This window comes from Chaetodon auriga, chromosome 6 (assembly GCF_051107435.1).
Source record: "Chaetodon auriga isolate fChaAug3 chromosome 6, fChaAug3.hap1, whole genome shotgun sequence".
NCBI classification, from domain to species: domain Eukaryota; kingdom Metazoa; phylum Chordata; class Actinopteri; order Chaetodontiformes; family Chaetodontidae; genus Chaetodon; species Chaetodon auriga.
This window is the reverse complement of record NC_135079.1, coordinates 24,551,552-24,574,384: the sequence shown is the minus strand read 5'-3', so window position 1 is coordinate 24,574,384 and position 22,833 is coordinate 24,551,552. Positions and strand designations below refer to the sequence as shown.

Sequence of the window (22,833 nt, the reverse complement as noted above, 5' to 3'; positions counted from 1 at the left end):
TCCCTTCCTACCTTTGAATCGTGTGTGTTTATAATCCACTCATATAGGGCTGGAAATAATCCATGTCCGTGTGTACATCCAGGTTTCCCGTAAAAGCCACAGTTTTGGCGTATTATTTAGGTGGGTAACGCTGGTTAAGGCCAGCGCTGGGAGCCACACAGCACAGGAGAAGGCGCAACTTGAAACTGACAGAGAGGGATCGGTCGAAACCGTAATGACGACAAAGAGGGGGAGCGAGCAAGTCTATAAATAACAACACGTTACTGAAACGTCGCACGCGTCTTAATTTCACTGTCATTCGTGCTGAAACAAGAGCACAGCAAAATATGAGGAGGTATGCTGAGATGAAACTATACTATGTTGGAATCTATCTGGATTTATTTAAAACTGTAAGGCGAGATACCCCCGGTACTCCTTGGAGTGAGCCTGCGTGTTTTAACTCAGTTTAATCCGATTGGTCTCTCCCAACGTGACGCGGCAGTCCTGCTGCCTTCACGTGGTGTCAGAAACAGTAGAGCTGGTTTACACAACAGGGAAAGACGGGCGGGATTTCACGCGATAGCCGAACTGCAGAGATTTTATTAACATTGTCATTCAATAAAAAGAATTCCTTGACACCCTGTGAGTGACTGTGCCTCTTGAATAAATACTGACTTGACTTGATATGAGACGTCTAGACAAAATCAACTAGCCCTAAAGAAAGCTTAATAATTTCTTTTTATTACTCATAATGGTGATTGAACGGACCAATAAGTGATAACAGTCAAGCTGATGTCAGTGAGATCAAATTCTATGAAAACTGAGTCTACATTATCGCTAAGGAGTAATTCATCGAGCACCTGGCAAATTACCTCTGTAAAAGAAGTACAGGCAGCATGGAAAGAAAAGATTTAACTGGCAGAGTGACATAAAATAACAGACGTAATAAATCAGTCTCAGTGACTTTGGTGTGTCTGTATGCTTGTGTCTTTTCCACAGTATGGAATCTCAAAAAATATAATTCCCATTGAATTCCAAAAGCCCATTTGTTTGTTTTCTAACAAGGCATAGACATGGACTGTGCCGCGGTTTTAGACGGGCTGAAGTTTGCCTTAGAGGAAAACCACTTAAGATTACAACTTCGGAAAATTATAAGTTTCAAACAATCGCTTGCAAATGGTAAGACATCACATGGCAAACAGTATAGTGAGTCTGGCTGCTTCCCACAGACAGAAATATGCATGGCTGATACACTGCTTTGTTTGGTCTCAATCACAGCACAATCTAAGACTTATTACAGTCACTACAAAAACATATTGTGTACCGAAACAGCCAAGCAATCCTGAGTGCAAATCAAAAGAATTTATAAAAAGCTGCAATGATCATCCTGCTGTAAGTGTCTTGGCTGATTCAAAGGAAAGGTCAATGACATGCAGGACCTTCTTAAAAACCCACTCAGCTATCAAAGTCACTGCTGCCTCTAGATCGCAAGCTAGCAAACACTGTAATCTCAACCTAAGACACACTTCATCCACACCGATCAGAAGTAAGCTTTTATGTATGTTCTCCACTGAGTGCAACGCTTTGTTGAGCCCTGAAGGAGGAACACGCCTGTCACTATCAGCAAGGCGGATACCGTCCTGTCACCTCCTGTCAATGGACAGATAGGCCTGTGCTTCTTGATCCTGAGAACACAGAGGCACACAGCCATAATCTATGTAGTTTAAACTCCAATACCACCACTTGGAAGGAAAGAGGGTTCAGGGATATTTAATGAAATTATAGGTAAGAGTCAGGATAGGTCAGGTACTAGCCAAATTATTATTAATAGGACATACAGGATTGGTTCAGCAGTGAAATGTTATTTGCATTCACAGGCAATGTCTTTCTTTGATAAATAATCATTAGTGTTGCTCCAGACTAGCTTATTATGAGGGTTACGTAAGGCTGTCGTTTAAGGTGGTAAAAAAAAACAAACATTTAACTTCTCACTTCCTCCTACAGCGTATGGTGGATTGGGCTCTACACAGCTACATACCTGTGTCAGTGCATAATAGGTCTATCGTTTCTGGTTACTCAAAACAAGGATTAACTTTATTATTAGAGTCATTACTCAGCCAGTCACTGAGTTGAAATGTGAAGACATTTGCAATTCAGGTTTTGTGCGTAATGAAAATGCAGCTCTTCCTTATGTAATTGAAAACATTACGATTGCAACACATCTCTCATGTTACTGCAACACTAAAATGAGGTTCAAACCTACAGTAATCAAAAACAGCAACATTCTGACAGCGAGAGGGCTTGCAGTCAGGAAGGCTTACTGCCTCCACCATCACAAAGACATTTCAAATATGAGGTCTCCAATCAGAACAAGCTGCCCTACTTGGATTTGCACGGATTTGCTAATTAAACAAGCCACAGGGGGACGCAGGATGTCAACCGGTTCTGCATGTGTGAAAAGGAGAGGAAAAGGAAGACAGACTTGGAGGAGGAGTAGCAATGAAGCAGAAAAAAAAAAAGGACTGAGATTAGGAGTCAGGAGCAGACCTGCTCGCTGCCGGATGACAACGCATCAGAGACAGTTTTGCCACATTATGAAAGCACTTCTAATTGCTCTGAGCACCTTGGTTCCCACCACGCCTCTGTTCACTAGCTGAGGTTTGTTATTGGCTATTCACAGAGGACCAGAGGAAGCTGACTGAAGCATGCAAACAAAGACCAGCTACACTCATCCCCAATATAACAAAGGAATTGCATGTGATGTCACTCCAGAAATCTTCAAAAGAATCTGCCATATCACATTATTGCATATGACAATAGACTGCATCAAACCTCCATTCATTCGACTGTGATGAAGCTGATGACAGGGTGTAATAAAGGTGAGGTACTCACAGTACAGAGAGAAGACAGGCACAAGCTGGAGATCTAAAAGGTATTCCTCTTGCTGGGATTTGTTCTCTTTCTATATTTCCCTCCCTCCCTTTCCCCGTCTCTTTCTGCCTCTCCTCCCGCCTTCTTTCCCCCCTCTTCTCACCACAGCAAGATGCTGCCTGGACCAGTGCTCGTTGCCATGGTAACCAGGACTGGGGGGGATTGTCACGTGACCGTATCTCCCTAAACGCTGATTGGTCTGACGCATGAAAGTATGGAGGGAGGGATGGGGAAAGGGGGGTGATGTCACACGCCCACCGGCTCCCGAATGGGAGGGATCGTCACTGAGGCCGCCTGCAAGCACACACAGACACAATGGGCGTCTTTTTAAGGTGGGGTTGAGCTGAAGTGGATACAGTCAAGGATGATTCTACTTGACTGATCGACTGACTTATAGGATTTCCAGACTGCTGATATGAGATGTCGGGCCTTGATCTGTCCCAGTTTCCCCCCCGACACACACAGATACACACACACACACTGTCATCTGCACTGCTGCTGCCACTAAAATGTACTCTGGCACTCCAAACTGCCAGGATGCAGAAATAACACAAGTGTTGTAAGACACATGAGAGCACCCATATGTGGCAGCTTGACCTGCTTGCAGACCGCACTTGAACCCCTGTGCAGGGGCTGCGGGGAGCTATTTATAATAGTGCTCAAAGCAGACAAAAACATAACTGCTAGTGCATGCAAAGGTAAGCATTCAAACAATGAAACAACAGACTTTTGGTCACTGGGACATACAATCCACAGGCCGATAGCAAGTAAATGACCTAATTGTATTTCCTGAATGAAGAGACTGCATGAATACTGCACACTTAGCTTTAAGTGTACCTTTTACAGTGATAAAAATACAAAAAAGTAAAAGCATCATGGGCATGTGCTGAACAGCCTATGGTTGCATAATGATAAGCGCCCCGCTGTCATACATTTTACAAGCATTTTACAGACTTGAAAGCTGAGGAAAAACTTGGCACAAGAACAGCGGCAATGAAAGCACCATTTAGCTGTTGAGCGAAAGGGGAAAAGAACCCTTTCCATGTTCACTGAGGCAATAAAAAGATTTCAGAAAGAGAGCTGGGGTGTTTTACACCCTATGTGAGGGAAAGTAGGTCTCTGTCAATTTCACGCTCATTCCCAATGATGACATGAGTAATCATGGTCCAGGCTTGTTGTCCAGACTGTTGTGTAACAGTCTGGGATTGGTCCAGTTCTGCCAGAGATGAGAAATGTTCTTGTTATGGGAGATTCTTATGTGTGTGTGTTTTTTTTCCCTGAGCTGATGTCATATGTTGTCTTTGTAAGATTTCGAACAACTCAAAGATATGTCTCATTAATCCTGCGTAGACACAGTTCCCAAAGTAGATTTTTCAAATTGATTTTGTTTTACAGTGCAAATATGGAGACATTCCTGTGTGCGTACCTTTCTATTCCTGATGGACACATATAGATACTGACAGTCGAAGTCTTTGCTCGGTTGGACAAAAATCCAGACACCTGTCATCTTTGGGTGTGTCGTTACATTCAGTCCACAGCAGGTCTGATGCATCTTCCTCTGGCCTGTGTCCACGCACATTTCTTCAGTATTTGAACGCATTTTTAAAATAAGACAAATATCATGTGGGATTAAAATGAAAGCTCCACCAAAAACGTCTTCTCCATCAATCACGCATTCATTTTAAAAGAGGGTTTAATGTATATTTCCACTGTGGATGTAAAACAAGCAGCTGTTTTGCTGTCTTTAATACTGTATGTGTTTTCCAGAATTCCATCTGCTTTTCATTCCTCTCTTATCCCCATCTACTGTCGTGAAGAGGCTGTCAGAGTTGATCAGAAAAGCAGCTCAAGCTTCGTGTTCCAAAGGCAGCCGGGGCTATGCATTATGTAGCCATTTTTCTTCTAATGCTGTAACTGGGCAGTGAGCTTAACAAATCATTAATAAAACATGCACCACTGTCTCCGAAGCCATCTGCTCCTCCACCCCCATCAGACACTGAAGGTGTTAATCAGTTTCTTTGATAGAGATCAATAATTCTTTACTGTCCGAGGTTACAAGTTGCTTTCCAAATGCTTCCTTCCCTCTCCTGTAAATCATAGGACACATGTATAGGAAGAAAGCCTTTGAGCGTGTCTTGCTTTCTCGCTCTGTTTGGTGAGAGAGACAGCAGAGATTTGTATATAGACCTAAACTAAATGATTATTTAAAACTGCAAACACATTTCAAACAGTCCATGACACACTGTAAAAGTGCGGAGTGAGCAAACAGACTCAACCAAATGAAGCTGTCAGTGAAGCTAAAAACAAATTTGACCTTATACAGTTAAAGTATTTAGTCTTGGTGGAACAGAAGAGCCTATGGCTACTAGTTTGTGCCTGTGTGTATGCGCAGTGCTCTGAATTATGACAGAGTGCAGCTTCAAACAGGTTCTCTGACAGGACTGACACAATACGACAGCACATTGGCTGCAGTAAATGAATCCCAGACACAGATAATGTGATGCCAGTGAATACCCCACAGTGAGGCCTTCGCTGGCTTTTTCCTCCAGTCCATCAGGTCTACTTCCATCAGTATACAGTACATATTCTCTCTGCCATTTCGCTTCATGTGCAGGGGAGGTGATGATGAGAGCAGTGACACTAATAGTTGATCTCATCATGTTCATGGCCGGTCATCAGGAACCTGTTATGGGCCAGCGAGCACTGGGCTGCAGATGAGGAGAGAGAGAGAGAGAGCAAGCAGGAGTGCGACTGGAGAGCAGGGTTACTCCTACAGCATCTGACACCGACCACTTTGAAACATTAGTCGGCCTAAAAATTGGCTCATCAGGTGTTGAGTGTTTACTAAAGCACATAAAAAGCGAAATCTGACAGTGAGATAATGTTCTGGTGTTTGAGTGAAGACTTTTTATGAATCAAGCAAAACTACTCATGAAGAAATCCGTTTTATTTAAAACAGCACACTGTCTCATTTACTTATTTACGATGTTTACAATGTTATTTAGGGTGGCGTACAAAACCTTTATCAGGCACTGTATGAACAAACATCACAGTCATATCGTACATACATACACATGTAGACCAAGAGAAAACATCCACTCAATAACACACGACTGTCCAAAAGTTGAACATGACTCTACAGCCATGCTAGCAGCTCTGCGACGGTCTATTTAGGGCCAGCAGAGCTTTGAGCTAAATGCTCGCGCAGCATGCTAACATGCTCACATGACAATGCTAACATGCTGATGTGTAGCAGGTGGGCCTACATAATGTTCATCACGTCTGCTGCCTCACAGCGTGTTAGCATGCTGTCATTTGCTAATTAGCATTAAACAGTAGTTTAGAAGTACAGCAGGGGTTGATGGCTATTTCACAGGATAAGAGAAAATTTTGGCCCGCCGGTGGCGCTAGAGGAAAGTCACCAGATCACCAAAGTCATTAGGATTCATCATCTGGGGATCATACATGTTTTGTGACTGCACTGTTTTCTTCCTGCTTAGTTATCAGTGCATAAAAAGGCATCAGAGGATTTGTGAATGATACAAGGTGACCGTCTCACACTGTAACAAGTGTGTACTGGCACACGCACACACTCACTGGGACAGGCACTGAGTACCGCTTCATATAGAAGGTCATATGTTTAAACCTAGAGATGTGCACAATATGAACCCTCTCAGTCCAAACAAGGTCTTCCCAAAATCACATGAGTATTTTAGGTAACATGAACCCAGCCAGTGCTGTAACTTGAACATTTAATTTCCTGCAGAATGAAGAGCGCTAACCCTGTGCAAACACGACGTAAATCAGCTCCAGTCGGCTGCTTCTGAGCATTGTGGGTAGAAGAGAAAGACTTGTTGGCTTGTGTGGTGGTAGGGGGGTCTAACAAAGGAAGCAAAGACATTGAGCAAAAGCTACTGAGTGAAAACTTACTGACCAGCAGAGGAGAGAAAAGGCAGAGTGAGGTCAGATTTCAGGAGGTCTGGCTGTGTCTGTGGTCAGTCTGAGCCACTCTAAATTTAACCGTATGTGTTTAGGAGACCTCAGACCAGGCCTGAGAGGACTGAAACAGCAGCAGTGGTCAGGGTGCAGCCACACCGGACCCATTTCTCACACTGCTGACCATTTACTGTGTCCGTGAACTAGCAAGCTTAGCTATAAATCCAGCCTTTCCTCGAAGTTAAAAGGATCAAAGGTCACGGCTGTGACCCTCTGTCCCTAACCCTTTCCTGATTCTCTGTCACACAGGCGCTCCTGGCCTAAGTATGGCTGTGACCTTGATGACTCCGGGTGTTTAAGGGTTAAAGGTAAACTGCTGTAGATGTCTGTATTGGATTGGCTCTGAGTGGTTGAATGTGTCCACAAGTAAAATATTCCTGCTCCCTTCCTTTTCCACAGGACACCGTCTCTTCTAAACAGAGTGAAGACGCAGTTCTTAGAACAGGAAAAACTAGAACATGTTCAGAATCAGTCAGAATCACTTCACCCAAATGACAAAACAAAATCCTCATTACTTCTTGTGATAAATAATTATGCAGATGCAATTTTGCTTTTACTCGTCAAGGGTTTGGACATTTCTTTCTGCTTCCACGCGAATAAAACAGGGGTTAACTGAATTTGGTTTTTAGTTCTCACAGCACTGAAAAACACTATTTAAACAAGACTAAGAGACTTCATGCTAGCTGCTAACAAGCTGATGTTCACCACGTAAAGGTTTACCATAATCACCATCTTGGTTAAGCAAGCCAGCATGCTAACAGTTAGCACTAAACACAGGAATGTCTCTGGCTTTGCAGATATTTGATCAAACATCAAAGTATTGGAAAAAGTAATATTTTAATTTTGCATGACCTCACGTGATGCTGCCAGATGAAAAGGTAAGATATAAAACCATATTAAAACTGTCACAAATAACACTATATACATAGCAAAACACCACTGGAGGTAAAGGAGGACATGTGGGCTGCTTCAGCTGAGCCGACCCATTGATGTTCTATTTAGCTATATATCATTTATATGGGATACATTTTTGCTTTTGCTTGTTCTGCACCCAGAGAAAGCAGAAATATTTTGGCTAGCACAGTCACTGCTGTACAGTGTACTCATCAGGAGAATGAGTGTTTCCATCGTTCAACTAGAAGACAAACAGGATGTACAGACTCAGCTTCACTAATCAAATCACAGTGAACACAGTAAGAGCAGGTCAGCCTCCAGTGGCCTTCATAGCATTTGACCTGCACAAACAGGCAGCACTCAGTGTGTAATATGCTAAAGAGCATTTTCTAAATTATTAATTCTTGTCCGATAACTAACTACAGAATCAACCCACACGGCACAAAGACGCCTGTCAGCATGTCCACAGTTTGGTGTGCATCTGTGACTTAGTCTCTCTGAAAATATGTAAGCCCATTTTCATGACTCTGTTGTTCCAAGGACTCACCTTAACTAAGCAATCCCTGACTGGCAGCCTGCCTCAGATCACTGCACTTACCCTTGGGCTGCCACGAACAAGGTTTTAAACATGATCAGTTACCATGGCAACCTGATATTCTTCCTGTACGGCCGATATGAGAATCCAGAGCCCTGTTAGATATTACCAGGAACGTCACATTATTAGATGCAAGAACAAAACAGCTTGGTGGGAAACTATCATCTATTTTTGCACACTTAGACTTTCCAGACAAGTTTGTCCTCCACTGTCTGTTCAGACACCATCTCCACTTTCCACTTCAGCTCTGTGTTTTTATATATTTAGATATATGCACCCAGTAGGCCATGATGTTTTCTCACATGTGCACAGGAAAAAGTGGCTAGTGACGTTATTAGAGCTCCTAACATATGCTGTTGTATTCCCTCTAATGGCTGGTAAAGTATGCTTGATTCCTATTTAACTCTGACTGTTTTCCCCTTCTTTAGACAGCAGTGTTAATAAGATTTAATTTAACAGGATCAATCACCAAGCCACACAACAGAGCATAGAAATGGGTAATTGTCTCTAAATCCACAGAATTAGATGGTTTAACAATTTGAATTACATGAATTACATCTTACCACAAGGCTACACTCGACTCAGGCAGATGTTTACTTGATGGTTTGGTTTTTATTTCCTTTATCTATAGCACAAACAAAAAAACCTCTCACCATGGCTGGGACAAAATAGAACAAAGAACCTTGCCAGCCTGCATGAAGCATACGCTGCATGTTAGCCTCATTAAAAAAATAACTAGTTAGTTACTCATAATAATGTTTTGGACACGTCACAGCCCCAGTTATGTAATAGTAACACTCGACAGAGACTCATGTTGACATGCTTTCCTGTAGAAAACATATTATATTCATGAGTAAGATATTTTCTGCACTTCATTACTGCATATTTGTCCAGTCATTAAGAGTGGTTGACATATAACTCGGCACTCTGAATGTGCATTCTGAGCTTCACTGTCACCTGTATTACCAGCCAAGCATGGCCAAGAGGCTGCAGCTGAGCAGTCCCCTCATCATACCAAATACAGCCTCCAAACAGTGCGCGCTTGTGACCGGACCAGAATTTTAATTGTACTCTGCTCTGCTCTGCCAAGGTGCCCTCTCTGTCTCTTTCTCTCTGTCTCTTTTGCAACACTTTCCATGCACTCCATCCCTCCCCTCTCTTCCCAGAGTGACTGTGAAGCTGCCGTATGCTGACTAGCCAGCAGGCGTTAACTGTAATCTGTAGTCAGTAAACACAGTCCAGAGCAAAGCTTTCATTACAGCCAGAGACAATGCAGAGCACAGCTGCAGTTTACACCATGACCTCAAAGCTCACTACAAATCACTACACATATACAGCACGGCCATCCACACCAAGAGGTCTGCAGGAGGATTCTGTCCATCTGTAATCAAAAACTTCAGCTTATCACATAAGACAACATGAGCTGAGCTGAAGTGCTGTTTTTTCATTCTGCATCAAAGCTGAAATGTTCTTCACCCCAGCTTGACCGTGACTTAGAATGTGAACACAGATCCAAACCGTGCTGTTTGTCCGACTTTAAGTTCCCAACTTGTCAGCTCTTGCCTTGCATTTTAATTGCGACTCGTATGGGCAGATGTTGATTCAGTCATTCCACAAAGGGCTGAGGTCATGGTTTCAGTCGAGTCTTGAACTTGATACAAAGTGGCCATGATGGTCACATTCAGCCGCTTTCACAATGAGTCAAACGCAGCCCAAAGACAGAAACCAAATACGCCACAGACAAACACACGTGGACACATATACCTGTAACATACACGCATTCATGCACAACCAATACCTCAGTATATGCTGCACACACACAAACACACAGACACGTTACAACACTTGGTACCCACTATCATCAACGATCAGTGCAGAAGACTGTTACAACAGCAGCTCTTGTAGCCTTCAAGAGACTGAGAGAAACATTTACACAGTATTTTACCTTCTGTAGCTTTTATCAACAGCTCCTTTTGACTTTTAGCTGTGACCTACATTAGAGACAAGCTCATCATTCTACAGTGTTCAAATGGTTGAAAAACACCAGGATTGTGCCAGTATTGGTTCCTGTAATGATGATTTTCTCTCTTGGATCCCTCTGTGCTGCATGCCTACAGAGCAGCCTCCTGCTGTCAGCCCTGAGGCTCTGACTCATTTTCTGGGAGTTAATAACACGACAGGACACGTCTGCAAGACGGAGCTGTCTGGAGGGTACAGTTATTTAAAATCTAAAGTACATGTTGAGACAAAAACTGGTAACTTTTTCCTGCCTTGGGTAGATTGTAGGCCCAACACTGAATATCCTGTGAACAACCGCCATACTGATGTGCTCCATACTCTAGCTCTTTTTATATTAGCATTGCATATGTAAGTGTTTTTGGACACAGTAAAAACATGCAGCACAAGTGCAGATTGAGGTTGAGGTTAATGGAGAAAGTGGGAAGTGACAGCATGAATGGAGCTGTCAGTGACTCTCCTCACAGGCATTTTAACATAATCCATTACTGGTGTCTTATAGCAACACATTGATCCATTATTTGCTCGGAGCAGATTCTCAGATGTCAGTCTTTATGATGGTTTCCAATTGAGATCACATTAGTTTTGTATTGTGTGTGGTAGCAGTGCTGTAATGTAGCAGTTTATGGCCTTGTGCATTGTAAACTATGGCTAATGATAACATTAAAACAATAAAGGAAAACCCTCCTCTCCTCTCTTTTTCTCACTGCCCAGCTCTCCAAATTCTCACACTGCATCTTATCAAACCAGATCTCTCCCCTCTGTGTCGATGGAAAAGAGCAAACACACAACTATCAAATGCAGCTGTTCAAATATTGTGACATGTGATCTCTGGCGGGCACAAAGAGGGCTTGTAGTAAATGACTGGGATACAAAGAGTGGGAGAACAGGGAGCGCATCTCTGTTCCCACCTCCCAACTAAAACACACACACAAGCGCACAGCATTGTATTTATCGTGCATTCTGCTGCACTGCACGCCGTGCTCTCATCTCTGCACTGAGAATCTGCCACACATGCAGAAACTCCACACACACACTCAGCGTCTGCCGCTGTCGCCACTTTACCGCCCACAATCATGTAACGCAATCATGGCAATCAGGATGTCTGAGGGGAGGCACTATCCACAGAAACCATGTGCTGAATGAAATGAGATTGAGAGCTGGTTTTTAATCTGAAATCTTCTCAAAAGAAAGAGAATGATTGAATTCCTTATCTTCTGAAAGAACAAAACTGCTCTTGTTCGGCTGTTTGCCCTGCTTTGTCACTCCTTGACAAGATGTTCAAAGCAATTCATTCTTCCCACTGCCAACGCTTGTGTTTTGTGCACTTTGCAGCTTCCAACACAACCATAGAAGGGGATCAAAGTCAAAGTCATCAAAGTCTCCGAGCCCTCCTGACATGTTTTTCAAATCAGACATGAAGTCCTTCCTCTCTTCACCTCCAGGTGATACTAGATCTGAAAGGATTATGTGGGACTAAGTGATTCAATCAACCACTGACAGCACTGGGTGGTAAGCATGATGAGTGCTTAAGGTTTTTATGGTAGAATAGACAAAAAAAAAAAAGAAAGAAAAGAAAAGCAACCCCCCCATCCAGAAAGTCAAACTTCATCAGAACAAGAATCCACTGACTTCACAGCAGTAGTGACACCAAGTGACACAGCTGAATGAGCTAAATGCAAACTCACTCACAGTTACAACACTAAGATGCTGATGTTTAGCAGGTATAATGTTAATCTTGTTCATCTTAGTTTTGCATGTTAGCATGCCACTAATTGGTAATTAGCGCTAAACACAAAGTGTTGAGACTGACAGGGATGTTCTTAGTTCTGGAAATGATTTGGTCATAAAACAGATTAAATGTCTGACTTGTCGATAACGCTAGATGAAAAGCTAAGGGATCATCAAGGTTAGTGCAGTTCATCCTGAACATGAATGCCGGCTTCAAAATGAACACCAATCTATCCTATAGTTGTCAAGATATTATTTTGCTGAAACTGTAAATAACTGCCTGCAATTGGCTGGCGACCGGTTCAGGGTGTACCCCGCCTCTCGCCCATTGACCGCTGGGATAGGCTCCAGCCCCCCGCAACCCCGAAAGGGATAGGCGGGTATAGAAAATGAATGAATGAATGAATGTAAATAACTGTAAACTGTATAGAACCCAGTGGTGATGGTAAAGTCAAGGGTTGATGAACATCATTAGGAATTCATCCTCTGGAAACCATGAATGACTAAAACAAAACAGACGTGGTCTGACAGACCACAGAGCCAAAAACACCACGGCCACTTATCACCAAGACACCAGTAAAATCAAGAAGCGGAAACCATGGATTTACTCTTTAAATCAGGTAAGAGTTTTAGAGAGTTCTGCATAGTTAAGTGTTTTTGCTAATGAGGTCAGATTCGAGTTTTACTGGTGTACCATACATCGAACACAGTAAAAACATGCAGCACAAGTGCAGATGTCAGGTTTCCTGCTCTAATGTTGACAGGTTGAGGTTAATGGAGAAAGTGGGAAGTGACAGCATGAATGGAGCTGTCAGTGACTCTCCTCACAGGCTTTTTAACATAATCCATTGCTGGTGTCTTATAGCAATGCATTGATCCATTATTTGCTCGGAGCAGATTCTCAGATGTCAGTCTTTATGATGGTTTCCAATTGAGATCACATTAATTTTGTATCGTGTGTGATAGCAGTGCTGTAATGTAGCAGTTTATGGCCTTGTGCATTGTAAACTATGGCTAATGATAACATAAAAACAATAATGGAAGACCACGATAGATAGATAGATAGATAGATAGATAGATAGATAGATAGATAGATAGATAGATACAAAAAGCCCAGACGTCAAATTAAAATACTTCCTATTTTACACAAGTTCAGTCAGTCAACAAAGGGGAACACTCCTTTAAATTAGGTCATGGAGAACAATATTTTGTGAAATTTCTGATGCAGCTCAAGACCTTTGAAAGGTCTAAATGTTATCATTTGTCCATTATAAGCCCTGAAAAAGGAAAAACATTCTAACTGAAGATAAATGCTGTTTCCACATCTACACATTTGTCTTAAACCTTTCGGCAGGATTACAACCTAAATATCTTTGTTTAAGAGATCTCATAAGTTGATTCTTTCAGTCTTTATGCAGTTAAAGTGTTATGCACACACAATGAGAACATAGTCACTGCCAATTGTACCTAATTGTAAAATGAAAAACAGATTAGCAGAGAATGCAGCTTTTTAATTACAGTTAGAGAGAATCACGTCAGAGTGCAGCTATTCTGATAATCCCAGAGTTGAGGCATGACCTCACTGACGAGGCCTTGTACGGTGTATGTCATGTCGGCTTTTCGTCTTGGTCTGATGAGGCTCTACAAACTTGGCTCCTCATGCGGCACGAAGGTATGAAATAATACTTTGATCTCAGGGGCCTCTGGCACACGTCGATTGTTGCAGTGTGCCTGGATGTATAAATATGGAGGTCATAAAACAAGCATGTTTCCAGTGAGAAAAGGCTAATTAAAACCTTGTAGAGATCACATACTGCCTCATGTAAGGTTTCTTTTTTTTTGATCATGTTCATCAGCTACACATGAGGAGGATAGTTCAGATGATTCACAGATTCACAGTTCTGTATCAACTTTCTGTTATATGTGATACATTCTACTGTCAAACTGCATTTCTGGAACTATGCGACTGAGAGCAGGATACTTTCCAGATGGTGGATAAATAACATAAAACACAACCATAAAGAGTTTCTTCCAAAAAATAAACTATTCAGAATTAAGACGGATCTCATTTGAAATATATGATGCCTTCTCCTCTGAAGTGATTGCTGGCAGGAAAGTAAAGCAGATAATAAGTCAGACTTATAGTTCTGAGTCATCTTGAAATATGAACTTTGAACGTTGACTCATTTCAGCTTTTGAAATAAAGACTGATAAATGTTCGGCTGCCTGATAGATCCACAGTACAGTGATGTTTACTGCCCTCTAAAGCAGAGAGAGGGATGGACAAAAGTTGCTTGAGCTAGTTGGCTGACTGTGGTAGAGAGTGCGTGCAATGGTGACTTCTAGAGTAGGTTAACAAGCCAGAGGCAGATTTTTAATGCAAATTTTAGTACTAAAACTAGTTGGAACTATTCAGATCAAGCAAACAATCTAGTTTACCAAACCACAATCCCAATGATATAGAGCAATGCAGCAGAGATTCAATTTATGTGCATTAACAAGAGAGAAAATTAATGTTTTAACAGTGACCATAAAGACAAACTCAGCGATAAAGAAAAGCCTTCGGCTGTATTTATGACTCACAGGAGCTAAGCTCCTTTATGAGCTGGATTATTTATTGCATATTTAGGAACATTTTAGAAAGTAATTGGCCGCTTGCTGATCGAGCTGGAATGTGAGACAATTTCCCATAGTCTGTCACAAAATAGTACATACACAGTACGTGTGTGTATCATCTAAATAAAGATGCTTGACAGGTACATGGAATGTACATAATCAGGTCAATGTTTTAAGATGTACAGTACATGCATACATACAAAAATCATACTTTTATACTGCATAATGTGTTTCAGAAATATACATGTATTTAGTGCATGTTGGCTTCATAGTGCAGTATACTTTGTACTGTGCAAATTTGGGAAAAGATAACCGCAAATACATCAAAGCAAACTGATGGAACATCTCTTTGTCATATGAATTGATCAAAAATATTATTTTAGCACACATTTTTCTGAAGTGGATAATTCCTCTGAGCTGTGAATCTGTTTACCGAAGGACTGACCTTTTGTACGGCCCTGAATAAATACTTGAGTGTGTGTGTGTGTGTGTGTGTGTGTGTGTGTGTGTGTGTGTGTGTGTCTGTGTGTCTGTGCAGTCTGTGATCTGTTCATTTTTAACAGGGGGGATGGCAGGTTGACAAGGGAGATGCAATGTGGTCATTTTGCTAACAAGGGTGATGGCATCCCCCCATATCCCCCCTCACGTGGCCCACAGTCAGTATATGTGTGAATCACTTTTGGCTTGCAGCTCTTGTCCTGACATCAGCTCTGATCTGTGACCTCATGTCTTTGTTTTCTCTCCCTGGCGGCCCCTCCTCTCACTGAGCCACAGAGCTTATCATTGAGAGAGGGAAGGAAAGTTTGCTTTTATCACCTCTTAAAAAACCAAAACTACACCTGAAAAAGACAACTCATTCCACTGATTCATTCCAACATTCACTGCACGTCAGTCTGTGGAGAAAAACCAACAGGAGCTAACAGTTTTCCTTGAGATGAAGTTATCATATGTAACCAGTGGCTGCACTGGCATGCAGCTCGTTTGCACTGGAACCTAATTACAGTCCTGTCCTGAATACAAGTCACCCAAAAGAACAATACTCATATCAGTCTGAGCAGGCATCCCATAATTTTGTCATCCAATGAGGGTGTGGAGCAGTGAGCTCCGAATCCTGTAGTCAGCCTTACTGTGGTGTGATTTCACAGGTTACCGTGGTAACCTCGCACTCTCGGACAGCAGCTTGTCTCCGTGTGGCTGTTTTTACAAGAGCTGTGGCTGCATGGATCTCACTGGAATGACTGATACAGTGTCTGTTCTTCCTCTCTGACCTTTAGAAAGACAAAAACGTATCTTAAGACAAGTTGTGTTGTGTGTAACTGTGAGGACAAACAGGAGCAGGTCAGGTATTAGTGGTGCAAACAGTTAAGTGCTGCAGCCTGCATGAACCCTTTCTCCCCTCGCTGAGGAAAAATATGCTGAAGCCAAGAATAAAACAGAGCCCAACCACACCCAGAGTGCCCGACCACATTCAATAGGTCTTTACACAGAATACATTTGGGTTAAAGAAGATTCCCACAATCCATGTGGCAGGTTGGCCAGAGCTCAGCCGGGTCAAGGAAGTACAAGTACAGAGATGTGGATTATGAAAATGGCCCGAACATTATTCTCTGCACGATCCCTGCAGCTCACACACAACCCTCTGCCCGTCCCTCCAGTGTTGAACCTGCATGAGCGCCCAGCTGGAATCCCCACCCTGCCAGGCAGGCTTTCTTTAAACTGGCATTCAGCTGGGACTCTTCATCACTACAGTGTACATTTTCACAACAGCACTGTCCCCTGCCAAGCTTATGCACCAGTCCACTGTGTCATTTTAGATGGTTACTGGGCTACGCAAGTGTTTTGTTCAGTACTGTTGTGATGAGGAAGACCAGTCCAAGATGAGAAAAGTGTTGTCAGAGAAAGACACAAAAGTCAGCTGAGAGTGAAAATAAGACTTGATTTACTTAGAGGGTCACTGCAGGGGTAAATATTTGAAGGCAGTAAAATAAAAGGATAAAATGACTTCACTCTGTGCTTTGCATGTACGGACATCTGACCAATGTGAATGTGATGAAATATAGCCCTTCTGATTTCTTTGTGTATGAGGTGAGGATACACTTATGTGATGTGTTGGAGGAGCACCTGCTGACAAACCGCCTCTATGACCTTTACAGTAATGTGATGACTCATGCCACGTTCCCTCCTTGACTGTGTAATGGTGCATTTAAGTGAGGTCATGTAAGTTTGCAGGATTTGACATGTGCTGATGTTCTAAAACGCTGAGGTCCATGGACACTTGTTTGCCTTTCCAAAACATGACATTATAACACAAAAACAACAAAAATAGGATAGAATTGTTCACCATTTTTGAAAAGGGAACAAGGCAGCTTCCATTTCTCTTGTCAGTTGGCTGTCAGTTAGGCTCTGATTATGTAACATGTATCCTCAAAATCCCATTGTCGAAAATACAACCTCACAAGCTGCATTTGAAGCCAAATATCAGATGTGAACGTGTCATATTGGTATGTTTGTGTCAAAACATGACAGCTCAGGGGCTCTTTGACAGCTCTCCCAGCACCTAGCAACACGTACAAATCTCATTATCATTCTGGTATCACCTCTGGAACTTTGATTCATGACTGGCTGTTGTGTGACTGACACACCGCCTGTCCAAAAGCTGACGCCAGTGGAACTGGGAAGAAGAACCATGGAGACAGCTGTAGTGAAGACTTAAGTCCAGTTTGGACCCCCTCTCCTCTCTATGTGTGTGTGTGTGTGTGTGGACATCAATCATGTGTCCAAATGTGTGTTGCATCTATTTATGAACACCTGACCCCGTGTGTGACCTCATGCCAACACCCCCTGGCCTGTGTATGTGTTGAGGCGTGTAACTCGCTCCTTCTCACTCTCCTCAAGGTCCACTGATGCCGTATCCTGTTTTCTGCCTCTGTGCACAGTCAGCCTCTGATCTTTACTCCCTGCTGACCCAGTTCACACACAAGCGCAATCATACACTCATGCATGTTCACCTGTAGTCATGTAAAGTGTGATGCACATAATGACGAAAAACGCAGACAGTGCACACAGAGCTTCATGCTATCACATTAGCATACCCTTTTTGTAGCAGGCAACATTGGTGTGTGCCAGAAAAATGTGTTCCACTATGTTCACCAGCTGGTTAACTTTGTCTGTCTGCTATTGGCTGCTGGAGAGCAACATGGAACGTCCTTCTGCAACCCAAAACAGTTAAGTTTGAGGCCATGCAACCAAAATGACATAACAATGCTCCATAGAGCTGGAGGAATGAGCTGATGATTCTATGCAGGTTTGATGATATAGTTGACACCTTTCATATTACACATAATCATTGATCCATTGTTAATAGAAAAGCATTGATGAGTGCAACTTTATGAGCATGTGTGTAAATGTAATATCTATGCAAAATCAATGTAGCCTAATTTGGCTATGTTTGGTGAGTGGCCATATATTCACTTCACACTGACTTTAATCCATGCACAGTCTCATCATTGTCAAACAAATGTGCTTCTATGTGAACATGAAAAGCAGTCTGCTGCAGTGTTGCCTTTACTTTTACATTAAATTAATGTGAGCCATGTCAGTGATTTGGACCAACTGCAGCTGAATGTTGGTGTAGCCGGCCCTGCTTTAGCACCAAAGGGGAACCAGTTCTGTGTCAGTCTGTTTCCCCTTCTTCGTTCTCCATGTGTTTCCTGTAGTGCTGCCCTTTGTGGTGGGGTTAGGTTGTGGTTAAGGGTCACGGTGACAGCTGATTGGGGCCAGGGTGAAGTGAGGTTGAGGGTACGTATCACAGAAGAAACAACAGTGGCCAGATTCAGGGTTCTGGTTGATTTTGGCAGAGAATCAAGTCCAGTTACAGAAACAGCACTTGGGCGAGCTCTGGACTACAAATGGCCCTTGGCTCATCATTCATCAAGAGTCTCACCACAGTCTGGCAGCCAGGTGTGGAGGATTTATGCTGCTGTTGAGCCCAGCCAGTTTTGGATACCTCAGATGAAATGAACTCTTAGAGACTCATGGATACTTTGTCAGTGTTTTCATGACTTAATAAAGATGCAGACAAACGTAAAGAACCTGCCACGTTCTTCAAGCCACACTGAACTCTGCCTTGCCATAGGTCACCCACATCTGAAACAGGTTAGAGTGATGTAGGCGTAAACACAGGAGATGCAGGCAGCAGACAACATATCTAACAAGAAGGACATCTATTGTACCTGCGTCTCTCCAGCAGTCTCGACTGTGATCTAAACCACAACAGATGTGTCTTTGTCTTTCAGAAACAGCACAGCCTCTGAGAGAAAAACCAGGCATTGTATAAAAGTCACAGTCATGGTTAATGGTTTTTGCTTGTGTGTGTGTCACTGTTCTAAATCCAAAATGTTTTGGTGAGTGCGGCATGTGTAAATCTGATACTGAAATCAGCAGCGTAATCACATGATCACATGGCGCACAGATGTCCCCCGTGCACTACATCGAGCGTACAGCTCATAATTGAACATCAGGCCACTGTTTTCAATGGCAAGCTGTTGTTTTTGAGACTGAGAAAACCGTCGTTCTCTAAACGTCTTCAGTTGTTATAGATCTTCTTGGTTGTCCTTAGTGTCTCTTTAGCAGGTGTCCATTCCCCAAAGACTAACAGCATTCCTCCATGCTTAAGGATGAAAGCTGAGCATCTAAATCAAATCCTGTTGAGTCAAATAAACATCCAACAAGGAGTCATGACCCCCTCTGTGGAGAAGGGTACGACAATAACAATGACTGACTATAGCGATGAGCTCATGAACATTTCAGTTGTTATGGTGAAGAAATCTGAACATCTGTTTAAAGAGCAAATAAATACAACAAGCAAAGAAATCAAATGGACTTACTGTACTGAGCTAAACTATTTATTTTACACTTCATGTGTTAGGAACCTTCATTTTATACCATTTCATATTGCTTTATGTAAATACACATACAATGAATGTATGACTGAGGAGAGCTTCGTATGGAGGGTTACCAGATAAGTTCTATGGTTGCTGAATTCATTTACTTGATTGAGGTGGTCTTAACCACCACTGTGGCAGCCGACAGCTGAAAAAACAATGATCCTTTTGCAATATGAGCGCCAGATATTGGAAATTTTCGTACAGAAAAGCAGGAGAAAATGGCGAAATGAGATCTGTTGGGGGTTGCCTCTGTTAAAAAAGACAAATCCAGCCTTTAAAAACAACAACAGATGTTGACAAATGAGTAAGAAGTGTTGAATCTGGGCTGCAGTCAGAGGACACGCACAGAACAGAGGTCACATTTCAACCCTTTCAAGTTTCCTTCATTATATGCTGAGTGCAGCACACTGATGAGGTTAGCTCAACAGCAACATGAGCATGATGGCAATGCCAGTAAAAAGCTGCTAATCTGGATGGAGACCAAAGATAATCTCCTTCAGAAGAGATGATGAAACGTCCATCTTTGTATTCCAGTTGTGCGGTTGTTTAAAGATGGAGGGAGATGCTGAGAATGCTTCCAAATATGTTTCAAACTGGACTCCCAGTTGTGTTCACTGGAGCCCAAAATGCTGGGATCCTGCGGTTATTTCATGGATGCCATCAGACAGAGACACAAGTTCTGAGATTATTTATAGAGCAATGTTTAGTCACAGCCTGTCCACATTAGGTCTACAGGGATCACAGTAATGATACTCTGTGCTCCAACAGTAACAAAGTCCTTCCATCTACTTCCATCATCCTTTCAGCATTCTGTTTCCATCTAAGATGCATTTTTTAAAACATGGACGAAATCACAAATTACAGGTTCTAAGGTCAGTTGTGCAGTCAACGCTACAAAAGAACAGTCAGACCAGACAAAACACACCCCTGCAGAGCCCATCTGCTGACCAAAACAAAGCTTTCAGAGAAATAATAGCTTAACAGGATTATCTGCTGATTATTGTCCGAACAGTTGACATCCAAGGACTGGATGTGTTGTACATGCAAGGAAAACATAAATGTATGAATGTGATGCCTGTATGCACATGCACAAAAACATAAAACACACATACTTACTCTCCCTGTTCCTCAATCATTTTGACCTTTTTCAGTGCTTTCTCATTCACTCCATGTTAATGGCTTGACTCCTTTAACTGGCCTCTGTCTGCACTGTAGCTGCTGTAGCAGGAGAACCTTCAGCCTCAGGGATGTACACAGCCCACAAAGCTCTTTGATCCCTTTTCAGGTACAGCAATTCATAAATGCAAACAAGCAACTACTTCTCCTAAGTGATAAAGAAAATTTAAGAAAACTGAGGTTCCCCCAAGCGGCCCCTGAACACAACATGCCTGTAGCAGTTGATGTCATGTTGATGCATCATGGCGCCTGTCAACAAAACAAAAGTAGATGAGTGTCGTGCTTCCCAAGAGCAGAAGTAAAAGGCAAGCCAGCGTGTCTCCTGCCTGGATCAGACTACACCACTTTTTGTCTTTCACAATGGTCACTGTGTCAGATCTAACAGCCACAGTGCCATAAACTCTGACCGTGTCTTGGTCGGGTGACTGCCAGGATATGAGCTCCATGGATCACGGCACGTCTGATCTCATGATCATGCATGAGTTTAGATGTCATAGCCAGCTAATCAGATGGCTGATGAAGTGCTTCCACTATTTCTCACCAACATTTGTCTTTTTTGACTCGGTCATGGTCATCCCTGGAGGAAACGTCAAATAGGCAGGGTACTGTTGCCACAGCTCAACAAACTTTTGCTCTCTTTCATTGTCCCACTTGACAGCAGCAACCTCAGCATCCCTCTAACTCCTGCTCCTCATCGCCATGGTTACCTGACTGTAGTCTGATGTGAGCACCTGATTGGTAAACACTCAGGAAAATGTCATGGGAGATGTCAAACTAGACGTGTCAGGACAAAAACATTCTGACATGCTAGTCTTTTCTGGGTGTTGTGGGGTGTTGTTTAGCGTGTCACACTACACGGGTACAGACACTGTCATTCACGATCTGCCACAACACTGGTAACTGGTCCGCCACGACAAAACTGTCTCAGAATTGGGCTGGATTCATGTAGTCTGATCCAGGTATAAATCAGATTGTGGGGAGACACTCATGGTGATTAAAATAGGTAAATTTTGAACGTTGCTACAGCTTGAAACATGCTAAACTGGATGAGCTACAAGCACAGATGTGTTTGGATAAAGTTAAAGCTGACATACACATTCATATACCAATATCCAATATAATAATATAGACTGTTCTGAAATGTGCCACGCTGCATGATGAGTACTTGTACTTTTGTGAAGTTAGATACTAGTATGGTACTGTGCTATCTGTACTTTTAAATTTTAATGCTTTTAATTTTACTTGTAACAGAGTATTTCTTCACTGTGGTATTGTTGTGTTTACTTAAAGGATCTCAGTACTTAGTCCTCTGCTGTGCATCACTCAGTGTGTACCTTATACACCTAATTACCATATTTTGTGGTTTGAGTAGTATATTCTTTGACAGAATGACTCCACTGATTGCAATGAATTTCAATAACATTTGCTGATATCCAGAGTATAGTAATTAACTTTCCTCGTGTCTCTACTTTCACAGATGAACTGTCCTTATCAACAACGGAAACCTTTTCTACACACTTTCAAATGACAAAGGCTGAAAAACATGAAAAAGCTCAGTGATTGTGCCTAGATTGTGATTTCTACTCAGATAATGTAAATTACAACACTGTAAGAGCTGCCTTCGTCAAATGGATTTCAGCCCATTTGTCACTGCACCGTGGCCCTCATCTAGCACAATAAACACGTTTAATGTGTCAAACTCAGGACAACAGTTTGGCTGTGGAAGAGGGCAGGCAGCAGCTGACAGGCAGGATCAGTGTCTGAAGTCAGAGCGGAGGGCAGCTGCCGAGCAAACGGCGCTCTCTTATGAATGACAGCTATTCACCTCCCCCTTAAGCATCACATGAGCGCTACCTCCTACTCAGCACAGCACAGCACAATCTCACATTGTGTCTGATACAGTAGAGCCTGGCGGGGAGGGAGGGAGACGGAGATAACCTGCACTGTGACCTT

The 22,833-nt window shown here is 42.5% G+C and overlaps 1 protein-coding gene across 8 annotated transcripts in view; it reads right to left on the bottom strand.

The window, feature by feature from the left end:
- mical3a (microtubule associated monooxygenase, calponin and LIM domain containing 3a) overlaps positions 1 to 22,833 on the bottom strand; it is a 91,825-nt gene that overhangs the window by 67,477 nt on the left and 1,515 nt on the right. Inside the window, exon 1 of one of the 8 annotated variants that reach the window (XM_076732919.1) lies at positions 2,872 to 3,001. The exons of 5 other annotated variants lie outside the window; for them this stretch is intronic. The gene's annotated coding sequence lies outside the window, so the exon portion shown is untranslated. Of the gene's footprint in view, positions 1 to 11; positions 210 to 2,871; positions 3,002 to 22,833 lie in introns of those variants that run through there. 2 more of the 8 variants (XM_076732915.1, XM_076732918.1) reach the window with 2 other exon arrangements.